The following is a 21,408-nucleotide window of genomic DNA, read 5'->3' as shown; positions in this document are numbered from 1 at the left end:
AAATCATATTAAAGCTAATTTATCAACTAAATCATATTGGCCATATATTGACAACAGTGCTAGATGATTGACCCTAAAGTTTCCATCTGTTTGTATCATTAACATTTATATTCTTAAACACTAAATTCGGAGAAATATCTTCAGAGGCATCTATTAATTTCTCTATGAAGATACCTTTCCTTCCTTTTTTTCCTCTGTCTTATTTTAGCTGATCCAGTACAATACCTAGCATCAGGAAGGAACAAAAGCCCAGATAATAATGAATTGCTTAATAAAGTGTTTGGAATGAGACTTTCAAAAATAGTTTCTTTTAGTTAGTTTTAATAAAAGGTACACCTAGTTCTTGATTAGTCAGCTATTGCTGTGACAACAAACCAAAAAATATTCATGACTTACAACAACGAAGATTTATTTCTTCCTCACAGGTCTGTAAGTTGGCCAGACTCTGCTGGGCAAGAATAGACTCAGTTGGGTATGTGTCAGTTGTTCTAGTCTATGTGTGTTTTTACTCAGGGACCCAGGCTCAGAAAGCAACCACTATTGGAGTTCCACATTCCATAGGTTAAAGCACTTCAGATGGCTAAGCCCAAAGTCAGTGGGGCAGAGATTATACTTTGTCCACAGGGAAGCTGTGCTGAGGGAGGAAAGGAAGAATTTTGATGAAATAATGCAATCTTTTATAGTACCTATGTTTTTTAGAACATATAAGACATTTGGCCTTCAGAAATCCTTCCATTCACATGCAAATCATTAGGTCTTTTTATGTACAAGTTAGAGTCAGAAACTTTTAGCATTTTAGAGGTGGAAGGACCTTGAAGAGTCAGTAATCCTATTGCTTCATTATATAGATAAAATATGTGGCATTGGTGGTATAGTGGTAAGCCTAGCTGCCTTTCATTATATAGATTAAATAGTGTGGCACTAAGTGGTTCTTGCTCATGATTAGATTCTGTTAGTGGTAACCATGGATGTGAAACCCAGCTTATCATTCTTCACAGTCAATGCATTATGCTGCCATTTGGTTAATTATTTCATCTAGGTCACTCAGCCCAAACTGGAGAGGGGATTTAAACTCAGAACTGTGGTTACACCCACACTGTTAACCACTATGTAGGGATGGATATAATGCAGAGTGCATTATTTATAATGCCAAAAAGTTGTCCACCAATAAGAAAAAATAAAAGAAATTAAGCTATATCTAAACGATAAAATTTTATTTGGCCATGAAAAAAAAAATCACACTTTCTAAAAGTTTTAGGGACATGAGAAATATTTATAATATTAAATAAATAAAGCTGAATACAAATCAACATACATAAAATGAATCAATTTTATTGCTAAAAAGTGTCACACATGTACATGTATATTATACATATTTATATAAATATAAATACATTTCTATGTACATATTCATTTAACAATTGGTTTTCTCACTAGATTCTGAGTTGATGAGGTGGTACTTCATTGGTTTACAACTGTACACCTAACAATTATCACTGTGGCTGGACCTAGTAAATATTAAATAAGCTTTGAATGAATGAATGAATGAATGAATGAATGGCAAAAAAAGTCTAGAAGAATATACACCAAAGTGATAATAGCAGTTTTCTCTAAATTCTGCAATTGTGGATTATTTTAATTTTCCTTGTTATACTTCTAAGTATTTCCACAATGCTCTCTATCAAACATGTATAGATTTAACTTATTTAGGTTTTTTTTGTTGTTTTTTTTTTGAGTGAAGCGGGTTGTAAAGGGAACCTGTATTTAAGAACCTGTATCTTAGATGGCTTAAGCATCAATCTGCTGGAAGATAGGAAATTGAACAAGATGATCCCTCGGAGATTTCTGTTAGATATAGATAGCTAGTATACCAGGTATCGATTTATCATCTCTCAGCTGCAAATTTATACTCCATTGCCTGTTCTGCAAAAATAGAGGTGAGCCCTTTAAATATTTTTCCTTTGCTAGCCTGCACAATGTTAGCTTTGCCAGTTGAGGGCAATGGAGACACATAATAGGAAAAAGTGGGTTTCTCCTTCCTGGTTCTGGTGTACTTACTCCTGCAGTGCATGATGGTCAACAGCCTGCAGTGGACCCCAGCACCCACTTGATCAGTTGCACCGCTGTAAGAACAGTTTGCCCTAGCATCCTAGAGAGCAGATTTCCAGCAACTTCTGGAATGAAGATATTTATCAACTTACTCTAGCATGTCACCCTACTCAGCGCCTGCCATTCAATGAGCCATGACTGTGCCCTCCCTCCCTGACAGGTTCAGATCAGCTTTGGGGGTAGGGGATATCTTCCTCAGGACATCATCTACCTCAGTCCTAGAGTAGTGGCTGCTTCTTATTTCTCCTATTCCTATACTCCTTTTACTCCTTACTAGCTAATTGCTCAATATGCAAATCCTCTGTTATGATAAATAGTTCTCTATGTATTAAACTTTTCCTATTCAGATTACTGTATGGTTTCTGCCTCCCAGTTCGACCCTGATTTATACACTTAGATTTTGTGAATTTCAATAATTTTGTTATAATTTTCATCTTCCTCTCTTCACTAAAAAAAGAAGAGAAAGGTAACTAAATACTGAAAGAGGTATGTTTATTACTGACATCAAACCATAATTATTCAAATATGAAAAGGAGAGATATAAAGAAAGTCTTCTCAAAGTATATAAAATTCCAAATGAGCAGGTACGTGATATAAGCCAAGTAAATATCTCTTAAGCAGGAAAGGAGGAAATATAAGTATTAAAGAAAAATATCCCCTTCTGCAATGGTAAACAGCAGAAAGCAAAGCTATTCGCAAACAAGGTATTATAGGAGAAAAACTATCAGAAAACAAAATGATATATGCAAATAAGAAATAAAATTTAAATCTCCATATAGAGTCCACCAAATCAGAAAGCTAAGCAAACAGAAATGAGCTCCTTTTTTTGTAGGGCAGTGGTGCTTATCTAATTCTGAATAATATGATTCTTTCAAATTAGTATTACTCACCTTCTATTCAGAGGATAAGAGAAAAAGTCATAAAAAGGACAGAATGAACCCAAACTTTTGTTAAAGAATAAATTTGCCACAGAAAAAATAAGACTTTAAAAGTGCAGATCTGAAGTAATTATTAAAATGAATTACACAGAGAAATTTGCATAAAAACTAAAGAAATAATTCTAGAACCATTTTAGTCTGTTTTTATCAATTATGAAGCCTGAAGCACAGTGACTTTATTTCATGGGAATTATTGAGAGAATGTAGAAATTGCACTGGCTTAGGTCTTGAATGGACTGGTTGTAAAATTGGGTATTTAAAGAAGTGGTTATCAATTAAAGGAAATATGACATGTAAAAAACTTAACATATTATATTGCATATAATAAGCACAAAATAATGTTAGATATAAAACTGTTAGTTGTTAATAGTAATACAGCCAAAGATCATATTAACCTTTTATTGGCATCACACATTATTACTTATTTGTTCAAAATGCCTTTGAGCTGTTTTCTATAAAGAAACTACCCTACTAGAAATGGTAGAAGATAAAAAGATTATTGGATGTACTAGTACCTTCCCAATTTTCTAATTCCCTATCCCAAAGATTGTTTGAATCATATACTTATCTTTTATTAAACTTAAAGTCAGCAAAAACTGCTGAAGTTTATTTTATTTCTGTCAACTGTTGTTGTCTCACAAGACCTCTATCCTTTACTTATGCCATTAATTTGGCAACCTAAATCCGCTGTCTAATCTTATCCATGTTAACATCGTGGGTGTTTGGCCCAGTGGTCCAGGACTCAAGGTCCTTTTGACATTTGTTGTATTAGATCTCTTTCCCAATGTTGTGGCAACCATAGATTTGATAAGCATTTCTTTTGGATATTCATTCAAGTGGCTCCTATTTAATGAGTGCCTGTTATATACACTATACCAATATCACCTCACTTAATGCTCACCATGAGGAAATACTGAGACTCAAAGAGGTTCAGCATTACATACAAAGAAAGAAACAAACTTTAAGTCTAAATCTTTGATTTTAAAGTACATGCTTTAGATATTGTATTTATGATTCCTAATGCATAAGAAATCACATGAGAAACAGTTATATATTTCTTAGGCTTTAACTAATAGTGTCTAATTCATTAGGTCTAGAGTAGAAACCCAATAATCTGTATTTAAGAGTGATTACACTTTTCCAAGTGGCCCTAATGAATAGGAAAGGGTCTATGGCTCATCAGACTCCTGTGGCATATTACTAAAGATCTCCTTCCTGGTTATATAGATCCATTTATTAAGACTCTCTGGATGCAGTGCATTGTATTATGCTATTATTTAACTTACATTTACTATTTAATTCATGAGATTTTTGTGACACTTCTTTTATTTTGCATGAAGTGGAAGAGAATCCAGTGTGCCAATAAGGAACTTAGCTGAAATCAAGATAATCTACATAAACAGAAATTCATCCTTTCTTTGGACTATAATCCTCATAACTTCATTTGAAAAACAAAATTACTTTAGACTTTAACTAGTGACCTCCATTACAGTATAAAATAGACGCCTAAAGTAGTAGAATTACATTGAAAGAAGACCAGGCTCTGATAGGGAAACTGAGAGCACCTTACGGACAAATTCCATCTTTTTCTAAGTTCCTCTGAGAGCTAACACTAGGAACTAGAGAAGAAAGCAACAGGCTAGTATCATCAAGGGAATGTTCTATAGAGAAAATGGATGGGACGTGAGCTGAAACCTTAAGGAATGAGCAGGTGCTGGCATAAAGATGGAAGATATAGCAAGCAAAAGAAAAGAACAATGACAACATCCAGGAATTGACATGCTGAGTGAAAGAGATCAAAAGGAAACTTGACTGACTGGAGTTATGGTTTATGACCTGAAATCTTGGAAGAGGAGACGAAATTGGACCAGAATAGAGAAAGCATTAAAAGCACAATAGAAGAGTTTAAATTTAATTTTATATGGCCAGAGAAACTTATTATAGGGTTTTAAGTAAGAATCGACATGAGAAAACAATATGTTAGAAGGTGATGATAATTAACAGTCACTATCATTTATTATGGGCCTACCACATGCCAGGATTGTTATAGACAATGCATGCATTTACTCTCCTCCATAAATCATGAGACTGATATCTCAGTTTTGCAACTAAGGAAACTAAGGCTTAAGGGAGGTAAGGGATATGCACAAGATTTCACAATAAAATAGAATGAAGCCCACTCATATATATCTGAATCTAAAGATCACATCATCCTGTGCTGCCTTGCATGAGATTGGCCTGCTATCCTTGTAAGATTTTTATGAGCAAGAAGCAAAGATTCCAGTTAGGAGAGAGGAAAGCTTGGCTTGAGTACTTAGGTTCAGTTTCGCACACATTGGACTTCAGAGGTAATGTAAGATCACTGTTTGGGAATCAATTTACAATTAGAATTACAATATAAAGAAGTTACAAAGCCAAATCTATGCTTCATATGAATGTATCATGAAGGAAGTTCTTAAGAATTATTGAGAATCTTTAGCTATAACTATCATAGACTCTATAACAAGAATATTTAGGAAAAAAAATCTAGATTCTTAAGAAAAATACCATTCATTTGCCTCAAGAAACATTTAGGAGACCAATATTCAAAAAAATAAAATTTCCAATGAAGATTGAAGACCTCAAATAATTTCTGGATGCTTATTCTTTTAAGTAAATAATTAATGGATTTGTGAGATTTCTCCAAGATTTTTATAAATGGTATGACTTTTATCTTCAGATGAGTCTTTTGCCTGATGGGAGAGGCCTCTCAAGATACCCTGACTTCTTTATATTCTATCCTTTTGTATTACATGCAATAGAGATTATAACAGATAATGGAAATAAGAAACAGGTTATGGTTTAGTTGCAACATATTCATTACAGGCAAAGCAGAACTTTTGATGGCTGCAGGAAACTATTTATGGCAGGACTCAAGTCTGTTCTTCTGAAAGTTTTCAGTGTTTCTCTCGTAAGCTGTTCTCATAGCACAGATTCTCTCCTTCCAGATACTCACCAGAACATTTGATGTTTATGTCATTCTTATTTATGCTTTTGTTTTAAGCACTATTTCTCAATAACATTATGAGAACATAAACCATTCATTAAAATTGAATTATATACCATAAGGTATCCAAGTCAGTAGCAGAAAAAATGTTTTCCAAGCCAAGTGAAGCAGAATGATCCCAAAAATAATGCCAGCAGCCCAATTTTACAAACCCTATGTAGCTCTTAGGCCATTTCCACCCAGGAGCGATTAAGACAGGTGTGACATAATTTAAAAGCAAGCATGAACTAATTTTATGAAGGTTATCCATACACAAAAATAAATTTACAAAGCACAGTTTTCTGGCCTAGACTGGGCACAAACCACAGCGTTTGGTTCAGCTCTGCAGGTAATGCCAGATGTTTTTTAAAAAGGTCTGCATAACCTTTTAAAGAATTTGCGTTTCTGGATCAGAATGAAAAGAGACCCACTTTCTTTCTTCTCTTGTGTATTTTTCCCCATCCCCACCGTAGGAACCCATAGACATTATTTTCACTAACTCTGTGTAACCTGGGTCAAGTGATTTACCCTTTTTAAAGGTCAGTTTCCTCCCCTTTAAAATGAAAGAGTTGAGTTAAAAATGATGTCTCTCTAAAGTCCTTTATACTCTTAAGTTCCATGATTCCTTCTGACACAGTTTAGAATCGTTGTATTCTTCTCGTTATATATATTTAGCAAAGTAAACCTCTACCTCATAAACTCTGCTAACATCACTTTCCATTGTTCCTGTAAACTATCTCTAGAAATTACAACCCACTTCCTAAACCATTTTGCCTTTCTTCCAATTAGTATGACCTTGCCTAAAAGAAAAGTATAGTACGTTTCTTCCTGTTAACAGATGTCAAACCTAGACAGGGCTGGAGAGAAAGAAAGGAGTTGTTTCTCAGGTCCCTAGAACTCGCCCATCTGACTCCAGACTGCTTCATCGAGCCCTTGGCACAAAAACGATTTGACAGTACCCCAAACAATGTCACTGGCCAGTCAGTACCTTTGAGAAAAGATGAATTAAGATCATCTTATCTGACACCTAAAAGTAGTTCTATTTTTAAATCACCCCTGAAAGTTATTAAAGTTATTTGTTCTAAGCCCAGACATTTCCAGGTTGTCTTTTTGGAACTGGAAAGGACGTGGTCCACAGCCAACAAATGTCAAAATAAACATTTTCATCTGTTCTAAGAATTAGCTTAAATGCTTTTCTTCTTTTTAAGCCATTTGAAAACAGCAGTGATTACCATGAGGAAAGTGCTGTCTATTTAAGAGGTAATTATAAGGATATGAAATTGACAACAAAATTAGTGCTCGTGGTTGTTTTTTAAAATCCTATTAGCACTTCCACAGCAGACTGGATAAATCTTTTTCCTATTGCTTATAGCTAATTAAAATATTAATACATTTGGAATACAAAAAAATGTGACTGATCAGATGCAAATATTTGCAAGAGATAAATTTATTGTGCATAAAAAAATCACCTCTAAGAAAATTAGATACAAGGAATTTATTTAGTTTATGTAGTTTTTGCCCAAAGTAATCTTTAAAACCAGTGGTAGGTAAGAGTTTATTTTTTAGAAATTCTTAATAGCTAGTGTTTAACTAAGGAAAACAAAATATAAAACCATGAATGTGTTCTTTTTTTGCCAGAATCTAATGTTCTTTTAAAATTTCATTTAAAGGTCCAATGTTTATCATTTTGACATCATTTAACACAGTATAGCTGCAATTCTTATAATATATATTTCACAAACCTGAGGTCCTCTTATCATGTGGCAGAAATAATGCTAGGCAGTAGAAACACCACCGCAAATACATGGTATCTGTCCCAAAACATTCAGTTGGGGACAGAAAACAATATGATTCAATACTATGAGTACTATAATAGAGGCGTGTCTTAGTCAGCTCAGGCTGCTATAAAAAAATGTCATAAACTGGAGGACTTATAAACAGATTTATTTTTTATAGTTCTAGGGGCTGGGAAGTCCAAGATCAAGGTGCCAACAGCTTTAGTGTCTGCTGAGAGCCTGCTTCTTAGTTCACAGACAGATGTCTTTTCACTGTGTCCTCATATCCTCATATGGCAGAAGGGCAAGAAAGTTCTCTGGAATCCCTATTATAAGGGCACTAATTCCACTCATGAGGACTTTGTCCTTATCACCAAATCATCTCCCGAAGTCCCCCACCTCCAAATATCATCCTATGAAAGGAATAGTTTTCAATATATGAATTTTGGGGAAACAAACATTCGGTCCATAGCCAGGGATATATGAGGTCCAATGAGAGTAGCTATGCTTGTCGGGAACAGGGTAACTTCCTCAGGGGCTGTAAGTGAGGCTAAAAGAATGAGTGTGTCAACAGATAATAGGGAGAAACAAATCAAGAAGAGCATGGGCACTAGCACACACACACATACACACATGCATGCAAAGTATTTTGTGTAGCTCTGTCATAGAGTTCACAGGGATAATGACAGTTGAAGTCAGGGAGACCAGATAAAGAATGACCTAAGAAGATTAATGTGTTTGCCAGGGTAAACAATGCTATAACAATTCATAAACCCCAGTGGCTTTACACAAGTTTATTTCTTGTACACATAATACTTCAACTGAGTGCGAAGTGTGTACACTTCCATGTTGTGATTCTGAGAACTCACCTTATTCCTCATAGTGGCACCATCAGATTCAAGAAGAATCTGGTTAATAATATTTAATGCTGCTGAGAGGTCAACCCTCAAAGACCTAAAAAGTGCCCAATGAGTATGGCAACTAATAGGTCACTGGTGGTGCTTTCAGAAGCAATTTTATTAGATCATAGGGTCAGAAGCCAGACCACAATTGAGGGGTGAAGGAAAGGTGAGAAAAAGGAGCCAGTAAATATCCACTATGTTTTAAAAATCTTGGATGTGAAGAATAAGATAAAACAAGGGATATAGATCAAGGTAGATATATTTGAGGTGTTGTTTTATTATTTGTTTCTGTCTTTTTACCACAAGAGAGAATGAGCATGGTTATATACTGAGGGAAAAGAGGAAAAGGTTTCCTCTAGTTTAGAGGAAAAGGTTGTAGATGCTGAGAGTGATAACTGATTAAGTGGAGTCCCAGAGTAGACAGGTGACCATGAGATTCAGAGGACAGATTAAAGGATTAGCCTTAACACTGGATTCCTTCTGCTTGTCTATTAACCTCAGAGAGAAGCAGATGGGAAAAGGAAAAGGCTGTTTCATGAATGTCAAGGACAGTGTCTGAGGTTCAAGCATAAGTTTATGATAACAAAACTCAAATAATAGAGAAATTAACCATCATTGTAAAACAATTACTGATCGTGAGATATTGGATCTATTCCACAGGAGTCCAGAAGGCTACTTAATTTTCCGCATTGGATATGGCTCCTGCTCACTGAATGTGTTTGAACAGCCAGACATTTCATTTCTAGACTTAAAAGCTAGACATGCAAATTAATATATGATTTTAACCATTACTTTGGGATATGTAATAATGTAAATCTTTGAGAAGTTTGAAAGTTAGATATTGATAAAGTAATTCTGAGGGCTCTTCCTACATAAAGAAATGGAATATAATTGCATTTTTCTTTGGACAGATATAAGGCAATTTGATTTTTTTATTTGATTAAAAATATATTAAGGAACAAATCATAGTATTCCTAATGTAAGCGTTGAAAAGAAGCTTTAGGCAAAGTTCTAAGATTTTTGTTTATTCATCAAGACAAAATTTTATTTCAGTGGCCATTTAAATGTTATTTCAAAGGCTAAATTAACCACCGGCTTAATTTTATCGCTCCTAAACTATACTTTTAGTTTTACTCTTTTACTTTCAGGTGTTAGATAATTGGGTCCATTTTACTTTTCTCTTTGTAGAATCCCCAGCATCCACAAAAAATGATTAACTCTAAAATGTTAAGGTAGACTATCAACATACTCTAATGAGTTTAGGGCAGTTTACCATTCTGGTCTCATTTTTCCTTTTTTAAACATTCAGCAATTCTCTGGCTCTTTTGGAATCATAGGATCTTCGTGTAAAAAGAAAACTTAGAAGACTTCACAGCAACCCCTCACAGGTTCATGCATGTATTAATTCATTCAGTGAACATTTGATGAGTTCCCACTTCTTTAGCCTTATCCCTAGTTGTTTCACATTTTTTGTCTACATTCCAGCCACAATGGCCTTCTTTCAATTCCCTAACCTCCTTTCAACCTTGAGGCCTTCTCACACTCTATTTATTCCATGAGTCTGCAATAGTCTCTGCCCAGAATCTGTTCCTTAGTCAGATTGACACCTGCTCATCTTATAAGTCTCTATAATTCACATCACTAACCTAGAGAAAACTTTCTTTCTTTGCCTGCCCTCCAAAATTATCTTAAGTCGGCCCCCCCATTTAAATGCACTCTTATTTTCATATATCTTTCTTTCATATCATATGTAATAAAAGTTGCATTTAATTAATATGTAAATTTTTTATCTAATGACTTTCTGACACCAAACACTAATCTTCACACAATCAGGAACTGTACCTTTTTTGTTCACCCTCAGATTTCTAGATCCCTAGAAGAGTGACTGGTATATAACAAATATTCAATAAAAAGTTGTTGAATGAAGGAAGGAATAATGGCACTCAATGTTTGATAATGAAAAGTACTTACTGATTCTATTAGGGGAGAAATCATGTAAACAAGTAACTATTAGATATTTTAGTGGTTAAGAAGGCAAAGTTTGTACCAGAAAGCCTGGGTTGAAATCTTAACATTGAGCAAAGAACATAATTCACCTAAGGATCAGTTTCCTCATCTATAAAATTGGAGAAATTATAGTACCAACCTGTTGCAGATAATACAGATTGCCTTACTCGTTACGCATTCCAGTTCTGTATCTCACCTTCCTACTAGAGTCTCAAAAAAAGAAAATAAACAAACAAAAAAACCCCAAAAATTTATTCTAGATTCCCTTGAAGCTAAGTTCGTACTTCAAACTTGGTTCCACTGAGCAAACTTAGAGGTGGAAGGAAGCTAAGAAGGCAACAGCCACATGCAACAAACATGGTGGTAGTAATGTCTGGTTCTTTTGAGAAAGTTCTAGTGGAATGTCTCAAATCTAGGCTTAGATACTGGTCCTCATGGGTGATGCCAATGAGTAGGTCTTCTAGAATGGTCAGAAGTATGAGCAGTGGGCATTTCTTCTGTTGGCTTTAACCCCAGATGCCTTATTTTTTTATTGTAAAATTCCAAGCTTGGTTCTCTAGCCCTCCCAAAGATTCTGTAAGCTACTTAAACCCATTTCTGTTACAAACAGCTAAAAGACATTCTACAGTCTGCTACAATGAAATCTGGAAAATCTATTCACTAATAGTTTGTTGAAAGAGTTAAATCTAAAAGGAAACTTTGTCCTTGAGATCTGAACACAAAGACTGCAGCAAATCAAACTAAGACAAGCAATGGTACATTTGTCAAACAAGCTAACATTACTTTCTCTGATTTTGTATCAATAGCCTTCCCAAAAATTTCTTGAGGAGTCTGCTTCTTCATTGAGTACATGTATATATAGGTAAAGTTTTGGCAAGTGCTTAAGTTGCTACTTTAGAAAAAAAAATAGAGAAATATGGAAGAATATACTGCTTAATTACATTACAAATTATTTTTTCTTTATATTTATCTGAAATTATGCTTATAAATAAACACTTAATACTTATATGTTTGTTTGTTTTAATAGCAGAAAAGAAAAGCTTTAGCGGAAGGGAAACCACACTTCCAGACGTGGAAGTGGAACTGAGCAAGAGAAGCGTGGCTCAAAAGGCCAATACTTACATGTGATAAAAAAGACAAGTTTTTTAGCTATTAATCCCTTCATATTGTATTGTCCTTCCATTTTTTTTAAAAAAGTTCTCACAAGCACTAATCTTATGACAGCCCTATAAGGTATTTAGTAATATTGACATTGTATAATATGCGGACTGAAGCCAAGAGAGTCTAGTAATGCAAGTCTTTTAACTTTAAGTCATGGGCTTTCTAGCTTTACCACAGTTGATCAGCAGTTCACTGAGAATAGCTCTTTGTAAAATGAAACAAATTTTGATATCGAGGTTAAATGAAAGACTTGAATTGGAGCCCAGACTGTACCTCTGATTAGATTTGCAGTTAGGGGCACACTAATCTTTTTTAGTTCATTTCTATCCATAAGATAGGGATACTACAAAATTCTACTCAAAATTCTACTCACAATGCGTAGCAATGAGAAATAAAATGCAAGATTAAAAATCTAAAAGACAATGTCGAGTTCAAAAACCAGATAAACATTTCTGTGAACCAGAAACGGAATAGAAGTCCAAGTACTCAGGCTTGAGTCCTGGGGACTGTTAGACTATGATCCAGTAGCTCAGTTTCTGTATGGCAAAGGGCTAAAAGTGTTTTCTGCAAAACTGGAGATGGGCTCTAATCTAACAGTTAAAAGCTAGGGTTGTGGGAGGGGGGAAGGAAGCAAGGGTTGAAAGTGTGGGTGCCTGAAAACCAAAATTCAAAAACATATAAAGAAATCTAAAACTAAGAAGTACAGCCAACAAAATCATCAATCAAATCCTTATTTATTTCAGATAAATTAATTTCATGGAACATTTTAACAGATATTTTTAAAGCCTGAAGAGATAAATAAATATGTTTCATTTAGAAAACATAAATTATTAATCAAAAACAGGAAGAAATAAAACTATAAGAGGAAAATGGTAAAATTCAGAATTAGAACTCTTAGAAGTGAAAAATAATGTTCACTGAAATGGTTCTAACAACCTCTGCTCTATTAAGCTTACAAAATTATTAGACCACTGTCAAGGCAAACAATATTGTGCAAGCCTGTTTTTTTGCGAATTGAAACATCCCATACTATGGGATGACGATTGGTAAGAACGGTCTACAGATCACTGCAAGAGAGGTCTCTAAACCATAGGTCTGGCAAGGAACTGAGGTAACTTTAAGAGAGAGAAAGACTATCGTAAAAGAGAGAATATATTGACAAATTTCACTTCATTTGAGAATATGCCTGAAGTAGTCTTCTTGGACATTCTGACTATGACTTACACATTAAGGAAGAAAGCATTCGTTCCTTTTTTTAAAGTTGCTCATAAAACATCCCACTTCTATTTCTCGTAGAGAAAGAAAAATGGGGAAAGATACTACATAAATCAAGACTATCGTTTCCTTTAGGGAAAACAAATCTTGGGAGGAAAATGTCTAGACATCGAGTTTATGCTTTTTCTAAAGTGCATTTTTATGATGGTAAGCATTTGAAATTGGACATGCAAACTTGAATTTACGTATGGTATATTTTCATGCAAATGTGTACATGTGTATCTTAATGCTTGTTTTGTTCTACTCCAAAGTGAGTAGAGATATGAATATTATTGAGCAAGTATAATTTTCATACAAGAATTGTGTGGGCAGCTTCCATTCTAGCTAAGCATCTTAACAAAAATGAAAAGCTCAGATAGGAACAGTGGGATTTTTTAAGTGTTAATATTACAGCATAAATGTTTCTAATCATTCTCTAAACCTGTTGGGTCTTGAATTAGAAAGAATAGAGCCCTCCAGGCTAGAAGGAAAATTGTCACATGGGACAAATTGATAGTCAGGAAATAGAATACAGTGCTTTTTCTTATCTTTTTCATATATACAGTGCGTGTGTGTGTGTGTGTGTGTGTGTGTGTATGCGTGTGCGCACGCACATGTGTGTTTTAGAGAAAATGGCCATTTGGATTCTTTATTTTGAAAGTCAGGCCAAATACAATGCTTGACCCAAATTATAAATATTCTATATTGTGAAACTGAAACACTTGGAAATACATACTTTCTGAAGAAATTCAGAATAATCTAATACCAATAATACAGCTCCATAGCCGCAAATCACGTGAAAACTGAGTCTGGCAGTGCTTGAAGCATATGAAGTGTGATCAAGTTGTATCCATCCTGCAACTCACTCACACTCTATTTTAAAGAAACTGAGAAGTGGAAATGTGACTCTGATCTCCTTGCTACCTAGTGGAATCAATGATTCTGATGTGTGAATAAAACACGTGGCAGTAGAAAAGGGCCTGGATGTGTGAAAAAGGAAAGGCCATTTTCCTGAAAGTAAGTAAGGAATAACCAAGAAAGTCCCCTGTAAACATATCCAGGGCTGGGAAACAACAAAAAGAGGCAAATAGAGAACAATTCTGCAACGAGATTCCTATTCTGCGTTTGAGGGCTTTAAGGGCGTGCAGTTTCCATTTAAAACTGAGTTATGGGCCTGGAGCTATACCAGCAAGAATTTTTTTTTTGCTTGGTGACCTAAAGAGACAGTATAAAGATCTGATTTATGTATAAAATTGTGCTATCCTAAAATGAGTAATGAAACTGTTTATAATTATGCACCTGCTTCTTGAATCTATTCCTTAATTTCTATTCTTGGAGTCATCAGGTTCTTATTACCTCTTGCCTAAATTATTGCAATAACATTCTAACTGGCCTTTTTCCTTTACTCTCTTCCCTATCTAAAGCATTCTTCTGCTTGGAATTTTTCAGTGATTCTCTACTGCCTATTAAGCACAAAACATGGCAGTATTTCCTATGATCTGGAGTCAAATTTACATTTCCAACCTAATTTGCCATGACTTCTCCATGTTCTTTATGCTGCAGTCAAGTAGGCCAGTTACCATTCCCCAGACATCCTCCAGAGTAATGTTTCTAAAACACAAATGCGATCCAGTTGTTGCCTAACTTAAAACTCTTCAGGGACTTCCTACATTGCTGTTCTGTAGGATCAATCCAAAGGTTATTAGTCTACAAAACCCTCTAAATCTGCTCCCTGTCAAGCTCTCCAACCTTTTCTCTGACCACCAGACCCCAATCCACCCTCCTTAAAACCTATGATCCAGCCACATGGAGCCACTTAACGTTATCTGAGTACGGCATCCTGTTTCTTGCCCTTAAACTTTTGTTAACGTTGTTACCTCTGCCTTGTTACCCTTCTCTCTACTCCTACCATCGTTCTGTCTTCAAAGCCTCATGGTCCACCTGGAAAAAAGAAAAAAATAACATTTTCCCCCCAAGATTCGGCTCAAGCTAATCTCCTTTATAAAAGCCTTTCCATTTCTATAAAACTTGATTACAGTCTTCCTCACATTCACCTCTTACTACTCCTGTAATCCCAGTGCCATGTGCATGTTTTTATCATTAAAATCATAACACTTCTTTAGCATTGACCATATCCTAATATGTCTATGACCTCGTTAAGGGCAGGGACAATGTCGTATTTATCCTTGTCCCTAGCACCTCACACAATATAGAGCACAAAATAGTGTTTAATAAATGGTAGCCAAGTGCTAACTCCTTGAGAATAGGGCCTGTGGGATATTCATTGTGCTTAATGAAGATATGCAGAGAAAATGAATAAATGATGGATACTTGTCATCTTGATGCCATCTTTGTAATAGTAACATCTCTCAGATTGTGTATGTTATTGAGCAGTGCTTCTCAAACTTTAACGTGCATATAAATCAGTTGCAGATCTTGGAAAACTGGTATTCTATTTCAGTAAATCTGAGTTAGGGCCATGCTTCTGCATTTTTAATGCAGAATCCTTTAAGAAATGACTTGAAGCTGCTGGTCCTCACACCACACTGAGTGACAAAACTATAGAAGACTCTGGGGGAAAGGATTTCACATGGGAGGTTCAGAGGAGGGACAAGTAGCTGAAGAAACTCGGCAGAAGAGGGGTCTACTTAGCGGTGCCTCCGGGTTTACACAGCTATGAACATATCCAGGCAGGCTTTTTGTGAGGTTGTGCTCAGGGCCGGGCTTTTAACTTTATTGCTTTTATTTCTCTATCAACATGGCTCTCGGAGTCAGGCTTTTTTCCCATTCCCTCCCCGACCATGATTCAGCCTGTATTATTGTCTCTGTGTAAGAAATCCCCAGATTCCTTTTTTAAACTATCCTGAAGCTCTTCTCCTGTCTGCTTTTCATAAACTTAAGTTTTCTCTGCTTCATTACCCAAACCGTGGAAATTCCAGTCTTCCCAGGTTTCAGAAGCTTCTCCAGCTGCCTGTATAGTTTTGCCTCCATTTTAGTCAGAAACAGCTTTTCCTTTCCTAATAAATGAACCATCTTCACCTCTGCAAAGGCCAATTTCCCAGCTGCTGCTGCTGTGATTGATAAGAACCGATATCATTCTGCAAGACTCGCTGCTCTCCCCGCCCCACTTCCAAGAGAACATGAAGCAGTCAGGATTTTAAACTGGAGGGTGAACACCAGCGTTCTTACTGTTGACTGATCAAATGTCATAAAGCAAAAGCAAATGTAGAAGAGAAGCTGGAGATTTGGCTGGCAGCTGCAGGAGCTTGCAAATTCATGTCCCATCATGGAAACTGCCAATGCTTTGCTAGTGTCAATTTATAATTAGAGATGCCATTTTAAGGTGAATTTTGACATTTACTGCTACTCGTTGGCTTTTTCAGTAATATCTAGCTTCATATTATAGTACTGTCTCTTCCTTCAGAAAGTTAAGTAAATCCAGAGGTTTCAGATTCAGTCTGGGAAGCTACAAACACATTATAAAACCACTTTATGTCTTAAAATATAAGACATTATTATCACAAACATACAAATATAAGCATATACATGACTATAATTTAATTGTTACTGTAAAATTTATTAAAGTTAAATTATGATATTTTATTATTGGGAAGAAATTTAAGTGACTAGTTTATTTCCCCCAGCAAGATCCAAAGGATCCATCAATGCATTGTTTAAATGACCACATTCTATTATTATTTCCTTTAGGCATGGCAACCCTTGGTTGACCTCACAGATTGCAAGGACCTTGTCAGTTTACAATCCCTTGTTATTTTTTATTTTTTATGCCTACAGCACCTGGTCTTCCTAGGTGGTATCCCATCCAAGTACTAACCAGGCTCCACCCTGCTTAGCTTCTGGGATCAGATGGGACCAGACATGTTTAAGGTGGCATGCCCATAGACAAAATGACCACATTCGATGCATAAAAATAATGTATTTGAAATCTGTTGTCATATACTTTAACATTCCCCTAAACTATGCACATAACCTAGACCCTAAGTATTAAATGGTTTACATGCTGTTTAAAAATAGGCATGCTTGATTAATTTTGCACTGATGGGATAAAAATTGACCAGATTTTTCTGTTGGTAATAAGCTGTCACATGCTTTGGCTGAGTTTAGAGTTTTCACTGACTTCAAAAGAGGCATCAGTTTCTATTAGTTTCTTGAAACGTGAAAGACCGAACAGCTTCACTATTTGAATGCTGGAAATTTCTAAGTATGAATTTATTTGCTCAAGAGTTCCAAAGCCAGCTATCAGGAGAAGCAATGTATTTTTAACATCTGTAAAACATCTACAGCCATTAAAAATTGACCATTTCCTACCCTCAATCTTTCTAAAGCAGATACAGGCAATCTCAGAAGATGACCCTTTGGGAGGAAATGCAATCTTTGTTTTAGAAAACAATCACAAATTGTGGAATTTCAGAGCTGGAGTCCATTTTCAAGATCATCCAGTTTGACTCTCATTTTATAGCCGAGTAGATAAGAGTTCTGGAGAAGTGGCAGAGCCACATCTCAACTGTGAATCCTGGTACTCAGGCCAGGAATCATTTCATCACTATTATTTACTGAATATGTGTATTGAGTAAATCTAGCAGCATTTAATTAGATCTCTGATAGACATTAACTCTTCTGAGAATAGGTTCAAGTGTAACTGATATATAGAGACCAAGAAGAATTAATGTCAAATAAAAAAATAATAGTTTTCATCAAATTTGGAAAAATTTTATTATTTCTTCAAACATTTTTTTCTGTTTGTGTGTGTGTGTGTGTGTGTTATTTTAGGTGGTTTTAGCTGCTGTGTCTTCATGTTTTCTGTTTTCTTCTGCAATGTCTACTTTTCCCTATATCCTATCCCATGTATTTATCATCTCAGATTTTGAACTTTGTCTCTAGAAGTTTGAATCATGTCTTTTTATATCTTCCAGGTCTCTATTTAACTTTTTAAGTATATAAATATCATTTTAATATATGTTTTATTATTTTAATCTCCTTTAATGCAAATTCTAACATCTGTAAGTTCTGGGTCAGCTTTAGTTCATTAGTTTATCTCCTTGTTGGGTCATATTTCCCACTTGTTTTTATACCTGGTAAGATTTGATCAGATGCCAGACATTGTGAATTTTACCTGTAAAATTATTTTATTCCGGTAAATATTCTTGAACTTATTCTAGAGTGCAGTTAAATTACTTAAAAACAGTTTGATCCTTTGGGGTTTTACTTTTTAATTATGTTAGACCAGAGCACGGCAGTACTAAACCTAAGGCTAATTATTTTCTACTACTAAGCAAGATCCATTTGTGTGCTCTACCTAATTCTGATCTGGCTGATGGGAAAGGTATTACTGTTGGCCCTATGTGAGCACTGGGCACTCTTATCACTAATTCTTTCACGTGGTTCATTCCCCAGAATTGGATTGTTTCCTCATACGTCTGTGCCGAGTTATCCCTCAGCTAAAACCTGAAGTAGTACCTTGATAGATCTTTGAATTATTGACTCTGTGAAGCTCCCTCCTTAACATACTCTGTCCTGACAACTCTAGTCACCTGGGTGTTTCCAGACTTTCAGCTCCATCTCCTTAACTCCAGAGTCCAGCACTCTGCATGGTTGCCTTTCCCTGCATTGGAGCCTAGAGGCTCAAAAATACATTTACCCTTGCCTTGCCAGTGATAAAAAAGATTTACCCATCTATTCATTCATTAGGTTAATCTTTCTTTTTTTTGTCTTTTTTATAATGTGTTAGTTTACTAAATGTTAATAAAAGATAGGGAAGCTCCTTGGTGAAGGTTAGAGGAAAATAAATTTGGTCTATAGAAGTCATTTTGGAATAGCACCTCATGAAAGTCAGACAAGCTGGCTTACTGTTTCCACTGTAACTTGAAAGAGTTTGATCTAAAAAGCAACAGTTTGAAACAAACATTTATTTCACCATTTTCCGTAGTTACATGTAGAGCTTCTTGTTACCTACTCACCATATGAGCAGCAGGTAATAACAGTAAACACCTTCATATTATAAAATGAAAGGAGCAATGTCATCTATTGCCTACAAGTCCCTTAATGTGACCAATGTCTTTTGTTGATTAGCCTCTGACATTAACGTTTCTGACATCATTTCTTTAAGATCAGGACTCCTAGGTGCTGGCCCTAACAGATACCCCTGGGTGCAAAAATGTACACTCATTGCAGAAAGGCAGACCTAATGGCTTAAGAAATGACTCATTTAACCTAGATAGCCTTCTGCCTAGAAAATCGTAGAAATAATTCCTATGATTTCTTTCAATGCCATTATCAAAATCCATTTCTAAAATGCTTCAAGTATGCTCTCTAATAAAGCTCATTATCATACCTTTTTTCATTTTTTTCTTGAGATAGGAAGTAGAGTAGTGTAGTTTACTTTAAGAGGAAAATGCTCTGAAATTTACACTCATCAAGAGGGAATTGTTCATTTCCGTCATTCTATTTAAGTACAAGCCTCCTCAACACTATAAAAAGATGAAATATATACATAACAGTAAAAAGTACCATGTTCCTCTTTCTCTCTCACCCTATTTTTATTTCTGATAGGGTTCTGACTTGTACGTTGCATGTACTTTAAAAATATTTTATGATTATATAATATAATGAAAAGCTCCTGAATATTTTTGACCATTCAAAAATACCTGGCACTTTTTAAAATGTGGGCAGATTATTAATCCAGCACCTTGAGCACTTTCCAGTTTGAGTAATTATATTCCACCTACCTAGGTTCCCCCTGGTGGTTTCGGTTTGCATACAGAACTGTTCCTTACTTCCAGTTCTCAATTCTAGTAGTGTTTACTTCTATACTGATACCCGTGACATCATTTTCTCTCCATACCCAGCAGTTTTTATGAAGATGGGGAAATTATACTTTATACCTTCATATATATGCCCCCTTTTTTGGATACAAACACATTTAAGAGATATATCTGATGGCCCTGTTTATAATGGTTGCATTTTTTTTTCTTTAATTTCATGGATGTTCCCACTTACCCACAAAGTCTACATTTGTTTATTTTATTTTATTTTATTTCGTATATATATTTTTCAACATGCTAGGGTCTGGTAATGTTATAGGAAGCCTATTTAACAGAGTGTTGTAAGTCTATCCATCTGGGTTGTCTATCTCAAGATTAATATTGGCAAGGATAAGTTGCATGTGCTTAAGGAGTAGTGAGAACACAAGAAAGGATGGAATTTGTAATAGAGCTTTCTGAAAATACATTCTCTAATTTAAAAAATGACAACCAGCATAACCACAGCACTACTAATAAGCAGTCTTTATTGAACACTTACTATGTAAGTGTCTTAAATGTAATAACTTGTTTAATTCTCACAAAGCCCCATTAGGTAGGCACTATCATTTTTTCATTTTTAAAGATGAGGAAATTGAATCACAGAGATTTTAGTAACTTGCTGAGAGTCATATAAGCAGTAACTCACAGAGTTGTAATTCAAATCTGGCTAGAGACTTTATACTTATTTAGTCAGTGTTCTCTAGAAAAAAAAAAAGAACCAATATGATCAATCTGTCTATCATTTATCTATCTATCATCTATCTATCATCATCTATCATCTATCTAAAACAGAAATAAGAGAGAAAGAGAAAGTGATTTATTATAAGTAATTGGTCCATGAAATTATAGAGGTGGGCAGGCCCCAAGGTCAAGGTCTGTAGGGTGAGTTGGCAAGCAGGATACCTAGGAGAACAGATAGCTTAGTTCTAGTCCAAGTCTGAAGGCCTGAAAACTAGGAGAGCCAATGGTGTAGTTCCTTTCCAGAGGCTGACAGCTTCTAGACCCAGGGAGAACTGATGTTTCAGTTTGAGTCCAAAGGCAGGAAAAGAGCCAATGTTCCTGTCTGAAGGCATTCAGGTGAGAAGAATTCTCCCTACTGGAGGGAGGATCAACCTTGTTCCATTCAGGCCTTCAAATATTTGGATGAGACGCACCCACATTAGAGAGGACAGTCTGCTTTATTCAGTCTAATAATTTAAATGTTAATGTCATCCACAGAAACACCCAGAATAATGTTTGATCAAATATCTAGGCACCCTATTGTCCAATGAAGTTGACACATAAAATGAACTAGTATTCCGATATTTCATAATTATGTGGTATCCCAATAATAAAAGACAATAGATTACATATTCTCCCGTTTCAAAGCATGAGTTAAATGCATATAATTATTTATTTAGGGAAGGTTGAGCATAA

The 21,408-nt window shown here is 35.3% G+C and overlaps 1 protein-coding gene and 1 pseudogene across 1 annotated transcript in view; one reads left to right on the top strand and one right to left on the bottom strand.

The window, feature by feature from the left end:
• The window catches only part of ANKS1B (ankyrin repeat and sterile alpha motif domain containing 1B), an 874,817-nt gene that overhangs the window by 392,611 nt on the left and 460,798 nt on the right, over positions 1-21,408 (top strand). The window lies entirely within an intron of this gene.
• On the bottom strand, positions 16,958-17,076 carry LOC111736031 (annotated as a pseudogene).

Source organism: Pteropus vampyrus, unplaced genomic scaffold, assembly GCF_000151845.1.
Source record: "Pteropus vampyrus isolate Shadow unplaced genomic scaffold, Pvam_2.0 Scaffold16, whole genome shotgun sequence".
In the NCBI taxonomy this organism is placed as follows: Eukaryota; Metazoa; Chordata; class Mammalia; order Chiroptera; family Pteropodidae; genus Pteropus; species Pteropus vampyrus.
This window is presented reverse-complemented; position numbering and strand designations above follow the sequence as displayed.